General features: G+C 36.5%; 1 long non-coding RNA gene and 1 pseudogene across 1 annotated transcript; one reads left to right on the top strand and one right to left on the bottom strand.

Moving 5' to 3' along the window:
• The first annotated feature begins 4,747 nt into the window (after positions 1–4,747).
• Positions 4,748–17,287, top strand: part of LOC124897730 — a 103,574-nt pseudogene continuing 91,034 nt past the window's right edge.
• LOC124888462 lies at positions 7,406–8,693 on the bottom strand. The gene is made up of 2 exons (XR_007046632.1): positions 8,370–8,693; positions 7,406–7,985 (listed from the first exon to the last, which is right to left on the bottom strand). It is a non-coding gene; the product is annotated as an uncharacterized LOC124888462 (long non-coding RNA).

The raw sequence follows: 17,287 nt of genomic DNA on the forward strand, positions 1-17,287 counted from the left end.
ATTTTACTCAGTCAGTCAGAGATTTTTGGGGGTTTGTCCCATCAACTCCTCAGTCAGTTTAGAGGCTTTCAGACATACAAACAAAATAGTTAGACAGTTAGTTAGTCGCTTTCAGTTCTTATCAGTTGTTTTAGATATTTAGTATTTCATAATTCATTATTTAGATACACATTTCTTTCTCAGTTTATCTTCCACATATGTGTTATGTTCATATTATATTCAGTGCTCACAACAAGTACCAACTCATGGGTTAGCTTGTAGTCACTTATGACCATAAGCATAGTTGTCGCGACTAGGTGGTAGACTCGAATCTTGACAAAATTTGGTATCAAATCCTAAGTTTTTAATGTGTCCTAGGGAGTCTGAAAGCCATGTTGAGTAGAGTCTTGTGCATAGGGTAAAGCACGCCACACTTATCGACAAGAGGCTACAAAATATTTTAGAAAATGTTTCATTTCTTTAAGTATTCATGTCGTGCGAATGAGTATGAGCTCTATTTAAACTCTATTTCTGACTTATCCTTAATTCCATTTATAGACTATGCCTCCCAGAAGAAAGAACAAAAGAAAATATAGGAACCATCTTGTACCTCCGCTTGTTTAGAAAGATCTCCTAAATGAGAATATCTCTCACGCTAAGTTCAGAGCTTCTTTCACTACCTTTTCATTTATTAGCGACTCAGAACAACCAGCGAGCTATTGTCCTAGACAACCAAGTGGCAAATACAGTTGTAGCTTGGATTCAGGATTTCACCCGAATAAATTCCCCCTTATTTTCGGGATCCAATTCAAAGGAGGATCTGCAGGAATTTATTGTTATGGTTCAAAAAGTTACAGATTTTATGGGTGTCACTTCAATTGAGAGTGCAGAGTTTGCTGCATACAAGTTACAAGATATAGCTCGCACCTGGTGTAAGCATTGGAAGGAGGATAGGGGTTTTGAGGCAGGGCCTGTTGACTAGGAGGTGTTTGCCATGATTTATTAGACAAGTTCATTCCTTTAGAGTTAAGGGAATCTAAGGTACAGGAGTTCATTAACTTGACGTGGGGTGGTATGAGTGTGAAGGAATACTCGCTTAAGTTCACTAAGTTGGCATAGTATTCTCCTTCAATGGTTGCTAATAATAGGTTTAGAATGAGTAAGTTTGCTTCTGGTATATCGCCAGAGTTCATTAAATTAATGCAAGGCAGTATGAGTCTGAAGGAATTCTCACTTAAGTTCACTAAGTTAGCGAGGTATGCTCCTTCGATGATGGTTGATAGTAAGTTTGTTTTAGATGTATCTGATAGTGTGGTCAAGAAGTGTCAAACTTTTATATTTATTAAAGATATGAACCTATCTAGGCTCATGGTTCATGCTCACCAGAATAAGAAAGAGAAGCTTAAAGAGAAAGAAAGGGAGAATAAGAGGGCTAGAATAGGTAGTTTTAACTTTTCTCAGCCGAGGTTAGAGGGTGGAAACTGTTCTCAGTTCCATCACAAATTCTCAGCTCCATATCCATCTTCATATAGTGTGCCAGTTCCAATGTTCAGGAATGACAGTTGGGATAGAGCACTAGGCTCTAAGTCACAGGGTAGCATAAACAGTGGTCATACAAATTAGCTTTGCAAAAAATGTGGTAAGAATCTTCAAGGTGTGTGTAAGGTTGGTAGTGATGTGTGTTTTGGGTGTGTCAAGCTAGTCCACAGGTTTAGAGAGTGTCCAATAGTTTCTTATAGGGAAAAAGATTTATGCTAATAAGGTCAGTCCAATCTGTTATCAGCTCTAGTAAGTCGACCAACTAAGAAGAGCGCCACTTCCAATGCCACTAGTGGTCAGCGCCAGAATAGATTGCATCCACTCTAGTCCCGACAGAATTAGGAATTTTCTCCTGATGTATTTAATGGTACGTTACAGGTCTTTCATCTCTATATTAATGCTTTATTAGAGCTTAGAGATTCACTCTCCTTTGTAACCCTCTATGTAGCAGTTGATTTTAATATTAGTCCCAAATCTTTAGCAGAACCTTTCTCAGTATCTACTCCAGTAGGTAGCTCCATTGTAGCTTTGGGGGGTATACCAAAACTGCCCTGTTACAGTGTCCCAGAGAGTTACCTTAATGGATCTTATGGAGTTAGAGATGGCTAATTTTTATGTCATTCTCGGCATGGATTGCCTCCACCTATGTTATTCCTCAGTTGATTGTAAAAATATAGTCATTTAGTTTCAGTTTCCCAATGAACTAGCCATTGAATGGAGGGGTAGTATGTCTGTGCTTAGAGGCCAGATTGTTTCTTATTTTCAAGCGAGAAAAAATATATCTAAGGGGTGTGTTTACCATCTTGTCTGATTCAACGACTCTAGTTCTGAGACTCCAACTCTCGAGTCTATTTTAGTATTAAGGAAATTTCCAGATGTGTTCACTGAAGACCTCCCCGGAGTTTCTCCCGAAAGGGAAATTGAATTCGAAATAGATCTCCTTCCAGATACCCAACCTATCTATATTTCTCCCAAAAGAATGGCTCTAGCTGAGCTTAGGGAATTGAAAGAACATTTGAAAGATCTCTTGGATAAGGGATTCATCCGACCCAGTGTTTCTCCATGGAGCGCTTCAATCCTTTTCGTGCATAAGAAAGACGGTTCTCTCAGAATGTGCATCGATTACCATAAGTTGAACAAAGTCATAATTAAGAATAAATATCCACTCCCCTAAATTATTCGACCAACTTCAAGGTGCCAGTTATTTCTCTAAGATAGACCTAAGATCCGGCTATCATCAGCTTAGAGTCAGAGAATGTGGCCTTTTAAAGACAGCCTTCATCATTTGGTATGGTCACTACGAATTCCTTGTGATGTATTTTGGACTAACAAAGGCCCATGAAACTTTCATAGACGTGATGAACACAGAGTTCAAGCAGTACTTGGACATGTTCGTCATAGTGTTCAATGAGCATATTCTTGTCTATTCGTGTAGTGAAACTGATCATGTAGACCATCTCTGAATTGTATTGCAAACTCTTAGAGCCCATCAGTTGTTCGACAAATTCAGTAATTGCGAGTTTTGGATAAGATCAGTAACTTTCCTTAGCCATATTATGACCGGTGATGGCATTCGAGTTGACCCTCAAAAGACCAAAGTAGTGAGAAACTGGCCAGACCTATCTCTCCATCAGATATCATACCAGGAGTTTCTTGGGTTTGGACGGCTATTACAATTATTTTTTTGAAGAGTTCTATTCTATTGCATCCCCCATGTCTTGATTGACTAAGAAAAAAGTCAAATTTAAGTGGCCAGATTCTTGTGAGAAGAGTTTTCAAAAGTTGAAGACTCGACTCACTTCAACCTAGTATTCACTATGCCAAACAATTCAGATGGGTTTGTAGTTTACTGTGATGCTTTCAGAGTTGGTCTTGGTTGTGTATTGATGCAGATAGGAAAGTTCAAAACAATATTTCTACGTTTTTTTACACTATTAATATATTAAAAATAAAGATAAAGATTATATATTAAAGATTAAAGATATAAATGTTGACTCTTTTTGTTATTGTTCAACATATAAGATAATAACGACATGTGAAAATGGGAAGTTGTTATGAAATACATCCAAGTATAAAACATTATTTATGTATATTTAGTTTCTTTCCATATGTATATAGTGATGATTGTTTTGTTGGTAAAGTTTTGAATTAGATAAATGACTATCAAAAGACAAAACATATAAAGGCAAGATGAAAGATTTGCATTACTAGTTTGTCCGAGTGCTTTTGAGTTTCTTTTGAAGGTATGTTCCATTTCAACTTCTTTATCTTTTATGGGCCACTAGTCATATTTTTGAAGCAATCTATGTGTGACATGTGAGTTGTTTTGTCCCTCTATAAGCACATTTCATTAACTTATATGTGTAATTCTACTGCTTTAGGAGGTGAGAAATGGTTTTCCAACCATTTATAGTTTTTTATTTTTAGTTTTATGTCTCTTCTATAAAAAAATCTTCAAGTTAACATATAATAAATCATCATTTTATATGTAACAGATCTTAAAAGACCATTTCTTCTATTTAATATGTAAGAGTGAGAGAGATTTTATTTTCTCATTTTTTTAGGTTAGTTTGTCTCGGAGCATTTTATCTTTTGAATTATATGAATTCCATAGATGGATTTTTGACAAACTTATTAATGTGTTGAAAATTTTCTATTTGGAACTCAAGAGAGTGATATAACAAAAATGCAGAGTTTCAGTGAGTGGGGGTAAATTCTACAATCATCAATTATGATAAGGTAAATGATAAAAAATTTAGGGAGACATGATTTTTTATTCCTTTACAAATTTCAGTATCTTTTATTCTAGGTATTTTTGTAAGATATCTGCATCAAAAATTTAATTTCTTCTATTCAAATTGTATAAAGACAAGAAATCTAATTTCCTCCGATCCAAAGATAATTTAATATTTTAGAAAACTATAAAAATATTATAATAAGTCGCAATAAATTACAATGTAAAATATTTAAAAAATTCATGAAAAGAATATTGGTTAAAACTTGTTTGACTCTCGAAATTAGAAGGTGCCAAAAGGAGAGAATAATTTATTTTCATTTTCCTTTTTTTTCCATCAGTTTGGTTTTTGTTTGTTTATCTTTTTTTTTTCCTTTTAAATTTCCTTCTAGAATAATCGGAAGAGATATAACGCAATTACTTTGTATTAATAAAAGTTCATTGAACAATTTTATATAACATGTCGGATCTGATGGACATCTCTTTCATGAAGCAATGGCCTCTAATGATGAGCATCACCAAAATGTGGCAGTTGAAAAACCCTCAAAAATTGAAAGAGTAGAAAAATCCACCAAAAAAGCGGGCAAAAGTTCTGTTGTCATGCTGCGTGTTGTGCGTATTTACGTGACGGACAATGACGCCACAAACTCGTCTTGTGACGAGGAGGAAATGCTTCAAGGAGAGAAGTCCCAGAGACCTAAGAAGTTGTGGATAAAGGAAATCATGAGTGAAAATGGAAGGAATAGGGTGATTTCAAAGAAGAAATCCAAAGAGAAGAAGCTACTTCAAGTAAACATGAAGAAATACAAGGGAGTTAGACAACGAAAATGGGGCAGGTGGGCAGCAGAGATTCGAGACAAAAGAAACAATACTAGACATTGGTTGGGAACTTTTGACACTGCTGAGAAAGCTGTTGTGGCTTATGATGAGGCAGCCATTGAAATAAATGGTGCTAATGGTTTGACAATATTCTGGTGGCACCACCAAAGAAAATCAACCCCTGAAAGATAGAAGGTGGATCCATAATTTAGTTAAACTTGATTGATTCAACCTTCCATAGGACGTTAAATTTCATTGATTGTTAATGCTTTATTATTTAGCTGTACAATATTTGATGTTTTAAACCTTGTATGTACTTCCAGCATTTTCAGGGGTTCTGGTTTTACTGCATGTTTTTTATTAGAGTAAACTACAGCTTGCTTTTGTTAATTGGGATAATACTTCATTTTGATATTTGGCATCTTTACAGTTCATTTTGGTATTAGAATATATGAAGAGAAATAGCAACCTAGCTAGGAGGTGTGTCAGGTTAGCCACAATGGGTTTGAGAATGGGTAGAATTCTGATGAAAGAAGTATGCCATTATCAAATCCATTGAGGAAAACCAGCAAAATCTTCCACCAAATTTCAAAAAACTGCTGAAAGTAATTAAGTGCTCCTACAAACTTCCATCGACTTTTAATCCTGCACCATCGAAGAAGAAGTCTGCTGCTGAGGCTAAGCCTAAAATACTATCAAGCCGAAGGCAAAGCCGGCTGCTAAGGATAGCCTTGTTGCCGGGGCTAAGACTAAGATTGCTCCTGGTAATGCATACATTGCCACTTAGACAGCTGAGGTCACAAAGGTTGCTATAGAACGACTCCAAGTTGGAAAGTTACGCAGAATGCTATAATAGCCAAAAAGGTTCCGAGTAAAATGACACCTTCTAAGAGCGTGAAGTCGCTGGTGAAGAAGGCTTCCACAAGGAGGGGAAGGAAGTAGAAGCTCAGGAATAGAGGATTTGCTTTTAGGGATAGAAAAAGTCCACCAAAAGAAAGATGAATGGTGAGCCTCTGGCAAGGGTTTTGGGTTTTTTCCCATGAGATTGAAACAAAAAGAAAATTGTCGTTCCGATGAGTCATGTATTGTATCTATCCCCATGTATAACAATGCGTACATATCTACCCATATGTATCTATCATTATTTGACTGTAGATTAAACTTTATATTAAACTATATATTCATACTTACATTTCACTAAAGACACATTTATGTTACATTCAATATCATATGTCACAAAATACCAACTCACGTAAAATACTAGATTTGCTTTTCTAAATCTCCTCTAGTTTTTAGTTTCTTTTAAGAGTAAATGCACTGTTTCCACCCTGAACTGTAAAGGAAATTGCCGAGACACACCTGAATTTAAGGAGGGTCATATTACCCTCTAGACTAATTAAAATCATATTTTTGGCAACCTTAGTACCTACGTGGCACATACGCAGCACATTAGTGAAGGTCCATGTAGGCACACTTATGTGCCACGTAGGCTCTAAGATTGCCAAAAATACGGTTTTAATTAGTCCAGGACGATAATAGGACCCTCCTAAAGTTTGGGTGTGTTTCAGCGATTTCATTTATAGTTTAGGTGGAAACAGAGCATTTTCTCTTCTTTTAATAGAAATACTTCATCTTACAAAGAAGAAGCTATGATGTCATACAAAAGTTCAAACAGTTCAAACAACTCAAAACCTCGAATATATATCTAAATTAGCATAACTTAGACATATAACATTTGTGTCTTGAAACTCGCATATCAAGGAGAGATCAAATCAGAAAATTGTAATGAAAAGTTTGTCTATGAAAAATGAAGGAACTGAAAAGTTACCTAGAATTAGGAAAGATTTGTCTATTAGGCTTTTCTTCATTCAGGAAATGTAAATGAAGGGAGAAAGAAAAGGATTATAGTACACAAGATCTGCTATACCTGGGAGACTTTGTCTAGAATTTTTGAAGTGTTTGAGCTGAACATAGAATTGTGTCAGATTATACATTTTGTAAAGACTGTCAGGACATTGTTCATGCCTAACTATCGTACTTACAACTTCAAAAGTAAAAATTGTGTTGGAAAAGAAATTATAATCTGAAATTTGAATAGAACATCATGATTTTTGACCTGAATAACTTCTAGTTAGTAACTTAATATTTGTTTGGATCTTCCTAACATTTTTGTCAATTATGGACTAATATGTATGAGAACCTGGGAGACTAAAATTATAATTAGTTCTCATTCGAGATAAAAATGCTAGTTGATTTATTTCGATCTAGTTGAGTTTTGGTGTGCAACTTAAGTAAAATTGCTTTCATCTAGAAAGAAAAACTAACACCAAAACATACAATGTTATGGACTTTCAAATCTTTACAATAGAGAAAAGGGTACAATCCAACCAATACAAAAAGAAAAAACATTCCACTAAGTTGGGAGTTATCTAGATTTAATTATCATAATTGAGAGGATCTACAACAAAATAATAAATCATTTCTTAAATCTAACAACATCTGTAGATTACGACGGTGGATTCATGTAGTTGATTTTCTTTGTTTGTGGGTCTCTTGGTGGTGGTTTGAGGATGTTTTTCACAGCATCAACGCCTTTCATTTTAATGATCGTCTTGTCATAAGCCAAAGCAGCTTCATCAGCAGTATTGATGTTCCTACCCAAACTCGATCATTCGTTCTTGGCTCTCGAACCTCTGCCACCCACTTGCTTCACTTTCTTTGTCTAAATCTTTTGTACTTTTTCACCTTTTCTTGCGGCAGCTTGAGATCTCTCTCCATAGAATTTTCGGCTGAAATTGCCTCAATTTTTTCATTCTTGATGATGGTTTCCTCTTTAAATGACTTTTCATGTCTCTGGCATCTTTCAATTGGCCCTCCCTTCCTCCTCATTAGACAGCTTTATTGGATCACGACCCTACAAGTGAATTTCAACCTGATTAAGCCTGGCAGAGGAACTTCCTCCAACTTGATTGGTTAATTTTTCAGTAACAACAATTTTTGAGCACTTTTTGGTGACCTATATTTCGTGATGCTCTTCGTTGGCTGCATGGCTTTACTAAAGAGAAAATATCAAAGAACATTGCAAGTACATTAAATTTATTTATGATAAGGAATTCTTTCTTTGTATCTAAATATAAAATTTTTCATCGAACATTTTATCAATAATCGTACCCTATGACTTCATTAATTTCTAGATGGAATGTAAATGGTAATCGGAACAAACAAGAAAATTAAATACACAACTCTCTACTTTAAAAATCATGTAATATCATATCTTTTTGTACGTGTAAAAACAAACCTGTATGTATCTGTGGCATTCAACTTCAAAAAATATATGCATGCTTAAGTTTCTTTATGGACATATATTGATGTTAAGTTTTGCAGTATCCATCACAATACACAAGCACAAATCTACATAAAATATTTGTGACTAAAAACTCACATGTCATATACAGATCACATAAAAATGTGACTGGAAAACAAAAAGATGAGAAAAGAAAGTAGAACAGAAGTTAACACAAAAATCAAGAAATTTTTCTGGTTCTTTTTCTTCTTTCTATTGAAGCTTTGGTACCTATGAAGTAGCGTGAGTATATATTGTCTCATTGGCACTTGGCATGAGGTGCATGTGGTGGCAGATATGATTTCTCTTGAGAAGTAATAGTTGAAATAATAAGGTTTTGTCAATAACTCATATTTAGGAAAGAATCATTTATTTTATTTTTTCCAAAACAAATATTTACACATGTGGTGATAATTTTGTGTGTCAGTCTAAAATTAGTCCATAAGTTATCACGACAAAAATCTAATACATTTCAAAGATAACTATTTCCAAAAAAAGTATGAGAACAATAAATATGACAAACAACTAATGAAAGTGTATAATTAGCTTTTCCTAGAACCAATCATCACGTGTAAAACTTTATCCCATTCCATATTGATTGATTGGCTGAAAGTCACAAATAATACAACAGATTTTGTAAATGACACAAAATTTAAGAGAAACAAAAATCCACCAACAAAATTGTTACGACCCCAACCGAGGCCTTGGTCGTGACGAGTATTCCGAACCATAAAGCCCGAATGCTCTTCTCTATCTAGTCATGAACAATATTCATATAAATAAAGAAGATGCAAAAATAAAAATTAATACGTAATCATGGTCATACTCTGAACTCAATTTAATGATAAAGAATTAAAATCCAAAAAATCTAGACAACTTCTAAACCAGTCTGTGAAATCTCTAGTACACGCTAGAATAACCAGCGTCTGAATCTAGGACTAGGCCCCCAGTGGATCCAAATCAAAATAAATAACATAGTCTAAAATAAAAAGGTCTTCTGGAATAAAGAGGGCTCACCACTGCATAGTCTCGTCTCTCTAAATCACTATTGCTTAGCCAGACCTCTAGATTAAGTCTCAGACCTTGGAAAGTAGGGGGTCAATACAATTGTACTGGTACGCAGAGCAAATCCAAAATAATAATTTTTATTCAACATATATGAGAGCAATTTAAAACAATTAATGAATATATCATATGGTAAGAATCATATGGGCATATTTAAAAGACTCTATAAAATCATCTGAACTTTGTGACACATCTTTATTTTACTTCTGCGCTAGGTGGTGTACCCTACAACTCTGAAATACCATGGGCTATATGGAATCTTCCATTAACTCGGCAGCCAAGCCCCCAACCCAAGTTAGCCATAAGGGCCGGAGTCTCTGTCTCTACTACGCCACAGGGCCATCGCTAGCGTAAAATAATAATACACCTGTATCGGCAAAACACGGTTTTAGGCAATGAGTTGATTGACTCGTGCCTTCTTTGGATAACCACCTAATCCTCTTTAGGCCTATTTTTAACTCTTTAAAACATGTATTCTCTTAAATCAATCTTTGAAAATACTATCTCTATTATGGCATACATTTATATGGTATCGTCATACTATTGACTTGTAAGTCGCATCTCTGAGCCATTAATATTCTCTTCTTTCAAAACGTAAGGCTTGGGAACACCATAAAAATAAATCATTTCAACGAACTCTTTCTTAAAACTGATGTAAATATATGCAAGAAACTCTCTTTTTCAACATTTCAAATACACAAGCTGGTCATTTCAAAGTTTTTAATCATGTGCAATTCTTTCTCTTTTAAACAAGGATATAGTTATATCAAGAAACTCTCTCTCGTCATCTCTAAATCATGTTCAAATACTATGATATTAAGAAAAAACACTTTCAAACCATAAAACATGCATTTCAAATCATTCCTGACAAGACCATAAACTTCAATTCACCATAAGAGAGGGACTTCATAATTATTCTCTCAATCAATCTTAAAAACTCAATTTCATACATATACATATGAGTATAAATCAATTTAAGGGGAAAGTCCTAAAGGAAAAATCAATAATAGCGTTGAAACATTCAGAATGCATAATTTAAAACATAGATTCCAAAACCCCTTTATAAATTCAAGCTTGATAAACCTTAAATCATATTCAAGTGTTTCCATAAGCCCATGTAGTTTTAGGATAAACTCCACGTACTTAGGTTATGAATTTTTTATGAAAGTTTGCTTTTGGGATTCTACTTGTGTTTTTAATGGATGATTCTTGAAGCCCTCAGATTGGGAATTCCAGTTCTTGAATAAATTTTGAGAATTGGCGGTCAAATGTTGAGTTCCCTTAGATTTGTGGGTTGAAACCCTAAGGAGTGTTCTTGATGAATTTTGAGGAAAATATCAATAAAGTAGAGATTTGGGAATATAATCCCGTGTTAAGGATAAAAAGGGGTGGGGAAAAATGACTAAATTGCCCCCTTGGACGCGAATTTAAAAAAAAAAACTAAAATAACTGGGCATCGACGCGAGAGGCGATGTGGTGCATCGATGCCATTGACACGATACCTGACGCGTTGCGCCCTAATTGCACCAAGCCTCAGTACTTTTTTCTGGCAGTGTCTGCATAAAATTGACCAACGCGATGGGCGACGCGACGCGCCAAGATTGCGTTGGTCTACTATTTAGGTACACAAAGCAAGGTCTAAGCGCGGCCCAAAAGATTAAAAACTTATTCGAGATATACTATCCGCTTACCGTATCGTGAAACAACTTAAAAATTAACTATCGAAGGTCTAAAAAGTCATAAAATAACTCTTCAAAGATTTGGAGCTTAAAATAAGACTAAGTCCTTTTGACACTTAGAAAAATTTTCAAGTTTCCAACTCTATAATCATGCTACTAGGACATAACAAATGGAGGACTTTTGTGGGGTGTTACATTATCCCCGCCTTAGGATCATTCATCCCCAAATAATGATGTGGAACACAGACAAGCACTATTTCAAGTATACAAAGGGCATAGAAAGAACAAGGCAAAGATTTTACCTTCCATTTCGTCATCCACCGGATCAAAAAGGTTTGGGTATCTATTCCACATATCATCTTCTAATTCCTAAGTAGCTTCTTCAACTTTCTGATTTTTTCACAACACCTTAACCAAAACTATTTCCTTGCTCCTTAGCTTCCGAAACTGACGCTCTAGAATAGCAACAGGTTCCTCCTCATAAACCAAGGAGTCTTTCACATTGATCTCCTCTATAGGCAACACTAAAGAATGATCTCCAATACACGTCTTCAGCATAGATATGTGAAATACGGGATGGTCGAAAGCCAGACTTGTGGGAAATTCTAACTCTTAAGAAACCCTACCTATCCTTCATAGAATCTGATATGGTCTTATATATCGAGGAATCAACTTTCTTTTTTTCCCAAATCACATAAATCCCTTCATAGGAGAGACTTTGAGAAACATCGAATCTCCAACCTCAAATTATAACTCCCTTCTTCAAATATCGGTATAGGATTTCTGTTGACTCAGAGCTATTTTGAGTTGTTCTTTAATGATTTTTACTTTCACCATTGCCTGATGAACAAGATCAGGTCCAAACAATCGTATTTCACCCACTTTATCCCAGCCGACCAATCACCCATATCTTCTCCCATATAATGCCTCAAAAGGAGCCATCTTAATACTGACATGGTAGCTATTATTACACGCAAACTCTATCAATGGCAAGTGATCAACCCAACTACCTTTAAAATTGATCACACAGGCCCTCAACATATCCTCAAGTTTCTGAATGGTGTGCTCGGCTTGCCCATCTTTCTGAGGGTGGAAAGTCGTACTCAAGTTCACTAGGATACCTAAACCCCTCTAAAAGAATCTCTAAAACTGCAAAGAGAATTGCATATCTCGGTCAGATATGATAGATACAGGTGCCCCATGCAAATGAACTATTTGCTTAATGTACATCTTGGCATAATTATCTCCCGAATAATTAGTCCTCACCGGAAAAAGTGGGATGACTTGGTCAACGGTCTACTATTACCCAGATAGAATCATACTGGTTTCGGGACCTCAGGAGTCCCATAATAAAATCCATATTGTTCATCTCCCACTTCCATAGAGGTAAGGATATCTCCTGGGAAGTACCACGTGGCCTCAAATGTTCCACTTTAACTTGTTGGCAATTCAAACACTTGGAAGCAAAGTCAGCCACTTCACGTTTCATATTATTCCACCAATATATAGTTTTAAGATCATGGTACATTTTAGTAGAGCCTGGGTGAACAAAATACCTCAAAGTGTAAGCTTCGTCAAGGATCCTCTCTCGCAGACCATCCACATTCGGAACACACAACCTACCTTGGTATCTCAAAATTCCATCACCACCAATTTCAAAAGACATCACCTTCTATTGACCCACATCCTTCTTAATTTGCAACATGATGGGATCTTCGGCCTGCTTCTCTTTAACTTCAGCACAAAGGGAATATTTGCTACCTCATGAACAACTACTCCCCCATCCTCGAAATCCAAAAATCACACACCTAGATTTTTAAGCTGGTGAATTTCCTTCACCATTTCCCTCTTCCCTTCCTTAACATGAGAAGGACTGCCCGTAGATAATATGCTAAGTGTGTTGGCTACCACATTTTCCTTCCCAGGATGAGAGTGCAGGCTCATGTTATAATCCGTAAAAAGCTCCAACAAACGCCTGTACCTGAGGTTCAATTCTTTCTGCGAGAAAATATATTATAAACTCTTGTGGTTAGTAAATATATCAACATGTACTCCATAAAGATAGTGCCGCCATATCTTAAGTGCAAATACCCAACCTCTAATTCCAAGTCATGCACAGGTTAATTTCACTCATGCACCTTCAATTGCGTAGATGCATAAGCTACCACCTTACCGTGTTGCATAAGAACACACCCATATCCTACACAGGATATATCTAGTACACAACAAAACCCTTTGTACATTTTGGAAGAGTCAAAACAGGAGCATTTGTCAACTTGTCTTTCAACCTCTAAAAACTATCCTCACAGGAGTCCGACCACATAAACTTTACCTTTAACTGAGTCAGCTTAGTAAGTGGAGCCACTATGGAAGAAAAACACTCTACGAACCTTCTGTAATACCCTGCCAAACCAAAGAAGCTCCGAATGTCAGTTGGAGTCATGGGTCTGGGCCATTTTCTCACTGCCTAAACCTTTTGGGGATTAACCTTAATTCCCTCACTAGATAAAAAATGCCCCAATAAATTAATAACACTAAGCCAGAATTCACATTTGGAAAATTTTACATACAACTTATGATCTTTGAGAGTCTGAAGGATAATTCGGAGTTGATTGGCATGGTCCTCCTCACTCTTAGAATAAATCAAAATTTCATCAATGAAAACTATGACTAACAGATCTTGAAACTGATAGAATACCCTATCCATTAAGTCCATAAAAGGTGTAGGGGCGTTAGTCAATCCGAAGGACATGACTAAGAATTCATAATGTCTATATCGGGTTTGGAAAGTTGTTTTAGGAATATCTAACTCTCTAAACTTTAACTGATGATATCCCGAACAAAGGTCTATCTTTGAAAAACATCTAGCATCCTGAAGCTGGTAAAAAATATCATCAACTCTGGAAGGGGATATTTGTTCATGACAGTGAACTTATTCAGTTGACAATATTCTATACACATACGGAGGGAACCATCTTTCTTACGCACGAATAGAAAAGGTGTACCCTAAGGAGAAACACTAAGGCGAATAAAGCCTTTGTCAAGCAAATCTGACAGCTGCTCTTTCAACTCTTTCCACTCTGCAAGATCCATTCTATATGGAAAAATAGAAATGGGATGGGTATCTGGCAAAAAATTAATACCAAAATCTATCTCCCTATCAGGTGGTACCTCTGGAAATCTTCGAGAAAGACTTCTGTAAATTCATTTACCACAGGGACTGACTAAAGAGAAAGACTCTCAATATTAGAATCTTTTACTCAGGTCAAATGATATAGAAAACCTCTGGAAATAATCTTACAGGATCTAAGGTAAGATATAAACTTCCCTCTATGTGCTAATGAATGCCCCACCCACTCTATCACTGGCTGATTCAGAATAGAAAAAGTAACCTTTTGGGTTCTATAGTCTAATGTGGCATATCACGAATGGATCCAATCTATTCCTAAGATAGCATTAAAGTCAACAATCTCAAGGCTTCTGCCACAGTATCCCGACTATAAACAGACACAACACCATTTTTATACACCCTCCTAGACACAACAAAATCATCCACCAGAGTGGAAATAGAGAAAGATTCTGCAATTACATTAGGCTCAAACACAAAATCAATGACCACATATGGGGTCACATAAGACAGGGTAGACCCGAGATCAAAAAACACATATACATCATGATAGAAAATTTGTAAAATACCCATAACCACATTTGGTAAGGCTTCTGCCTCTTGGCTTTTTGTCAAAGCATAAAACCGGTTGCGACCCATTTCGGTATATGAAAGGGCGCCCTTGGGCGGCAGTGGAGGAGTGGAGGAATTAGCCTGTGACTTAGCTCCCCCAACATTACCTCTTGTTGTCAAACAATCCCTCTTGATATAGCCTGGCTGGCCGTACAAATAACATACCATGGCACCAAACTGATATCTTCCTGGATGACTCCTTCACATCTTCCACAATGCTGGTATGATAGAGGAGTATAAGCTACACTCCCTGACACTATATACCCTCCACTCTCAGCCTATGACTAGACTGAAAATTCTAGAATTACTAATCAGCTGGAGGTCTAGGCACTGGAGCACTGGCTGTGAACTGAGCATTACCCCAATTATTTTTCTTCTGCCATGCGTTCCCCCAATTACCACCCTGTTGTTGACTATAATTCTGGTCTGCTGGTCTGTCCCTCTTGGCTTGCCTATCCTTTTTTCCTTATCTCAGCCACCTTCTTCTTCTGATCCTCTACCTGGTGCATATTGACTGACAGTTTGGAGAAGTCCAAATCTCTGTACAGTATGAACTCCTTGCATTCTAGCACTAAGTCATCGAAAAGACCGAATGCAAATTTTCTCATTTGGGCTCTCATATTTCCTGCCAACTCCAGAGTAAAATAGGCTAGTTTGTTGAACCTCAGAGTGTACTCCTTGACGCTCATTTTTCCTTGCTTTAGATTCATGAATTATTCTGCTTTGGCCTACCTCAGCTCCTGGGGAAAGAATTGATCTAGGAAGGCTTTAAAAAATTTGCTCCACACTGAAGGGTCGGTATTCTCACCCTTTGAATATTCCTACTCATTATACCATTGGTTAGCCACATCCTTCAGTTGATATGTTGCCAACTCCACACCTTCAATTTTATTCACGTGCATAACTCAAAAAATCTTTTCCAACTCATCAATGAACCCTTGAGGGTCCTCTTCAAATTTCAAGCCACTGAACATGGGTGGGTTCAATCTCATTAATTGACCAACCCGAGTACTTTCAGACGTGCCAGATACCGAACCTACATCTTCAAACCAAACGGTCTGAGAGGCTACCAGTTGTGCAATCATATGAATGGACTACCTAAATTCAGAATTCAAGATGTCCTTCTAAGAAGGCTAGGGACAGTTAACATTTATCCTCGGGGCCCGAGTGGGACTAGTCAGGACTGGAGGTACTCCCAGAGTAGGTAAGAAGTTTTGTGTGTGGGCTCTATTATGGGTCTATATTCCATAGGTTTGACGAACCTCTTCTACTTGAGCATTCTGTTCGTTGATTCTACGGAGAGGCATAGTGATTTTCTAAAAGACAAGAGATCATTGATTAGGGTACATACATACTCCATGGGATGAACTAAGTCATGAAAAAAGTGAGACATTCCTAAATGCATAGTAGACTCCCGCTTTTAAGTTTTGCGCGCTACACACCAATAAACAAGACTCTACCTGACGCGATTTTGTAGACACCCTGGACCATGAACTATTCTCTAATACCTAGTTTGACATGACCCAAACCGAGGCCCTGGCCATGGTGAGCATTTTGAACCATGAAGGACCGGATGCCCTTCTCTATCTGATAGTCATGCACAATATTCATATAAATAAAGAAGATGCGGAAATACAACTTAATATGAAATCATGGTCATACTCTGAACTCAATTTAATGACAAAGAATTAAAATCCAACAAGTCTAGAAAACTTCTAAACTAGGCTGCGAAATCTCATTTGCATGCTAGAATGACCACTGTTTGAATCTAGGACTAGGCCCCCAGTGGACCCAAATCAAAATAAATAAAATAATCAGGCCTTCTAGAATAGAGAAGGCTCACCACTACACAGTCTTTTCTCTCTGATATCTCTACTGCTTAAGACGGACCTCTAAATTAAGCCTCAAACCCTGGAAGGTAGGGGGTCAATACAGTTGTACTAGTATGCAGAGCAAATCCAAAATAATAATTTTTGTTTAACATATATGAGAGAAATTTAAAACAATTCATAAATATATCATATGGTAAGAATCATATGGGCATATTTAAAAGACTCTATAAAATCAGCTGAACTCTATGACACATCTTTATTTTACTTCTATGCTAGGTGGTGTACCCTTCAACTCTAAAATTTCATGGGCTATATGGAATCTGTCATTAACTTGACATCCAAGCCCCCAACCCGAGTTTACTGCAAGGGTCAAAGTCTCTTTCTTTACTACACCACACGGCATCACCAGCATACAATAATAATATACCCATATCGGTTAAACTTGGTTTTAGGCAATGAGTCGATTGACCCGTTCCTTCTTCGGGTAACTACCTAACCCTCTTTAAGCCCATTTTTAACTCTTTAAAACATATATTCTCTAAAATTAAACTATGAAAA

This window comes from Capsicum annuum, chromosome 1 (genome assembly GCF_002878395.1).
Source record: "Capsicum annuum cultivar UCD-10X-F1 chromosome 1, UCD10Xv1.1, whole genome shotgun sequence".
Taxonomy (NCBI): Eukaryota; Viridiplantae; Streptophyta; class Magnoliopsida; order Solanales; family Solanaceae; genus Capsicum; species Capsicum annuum.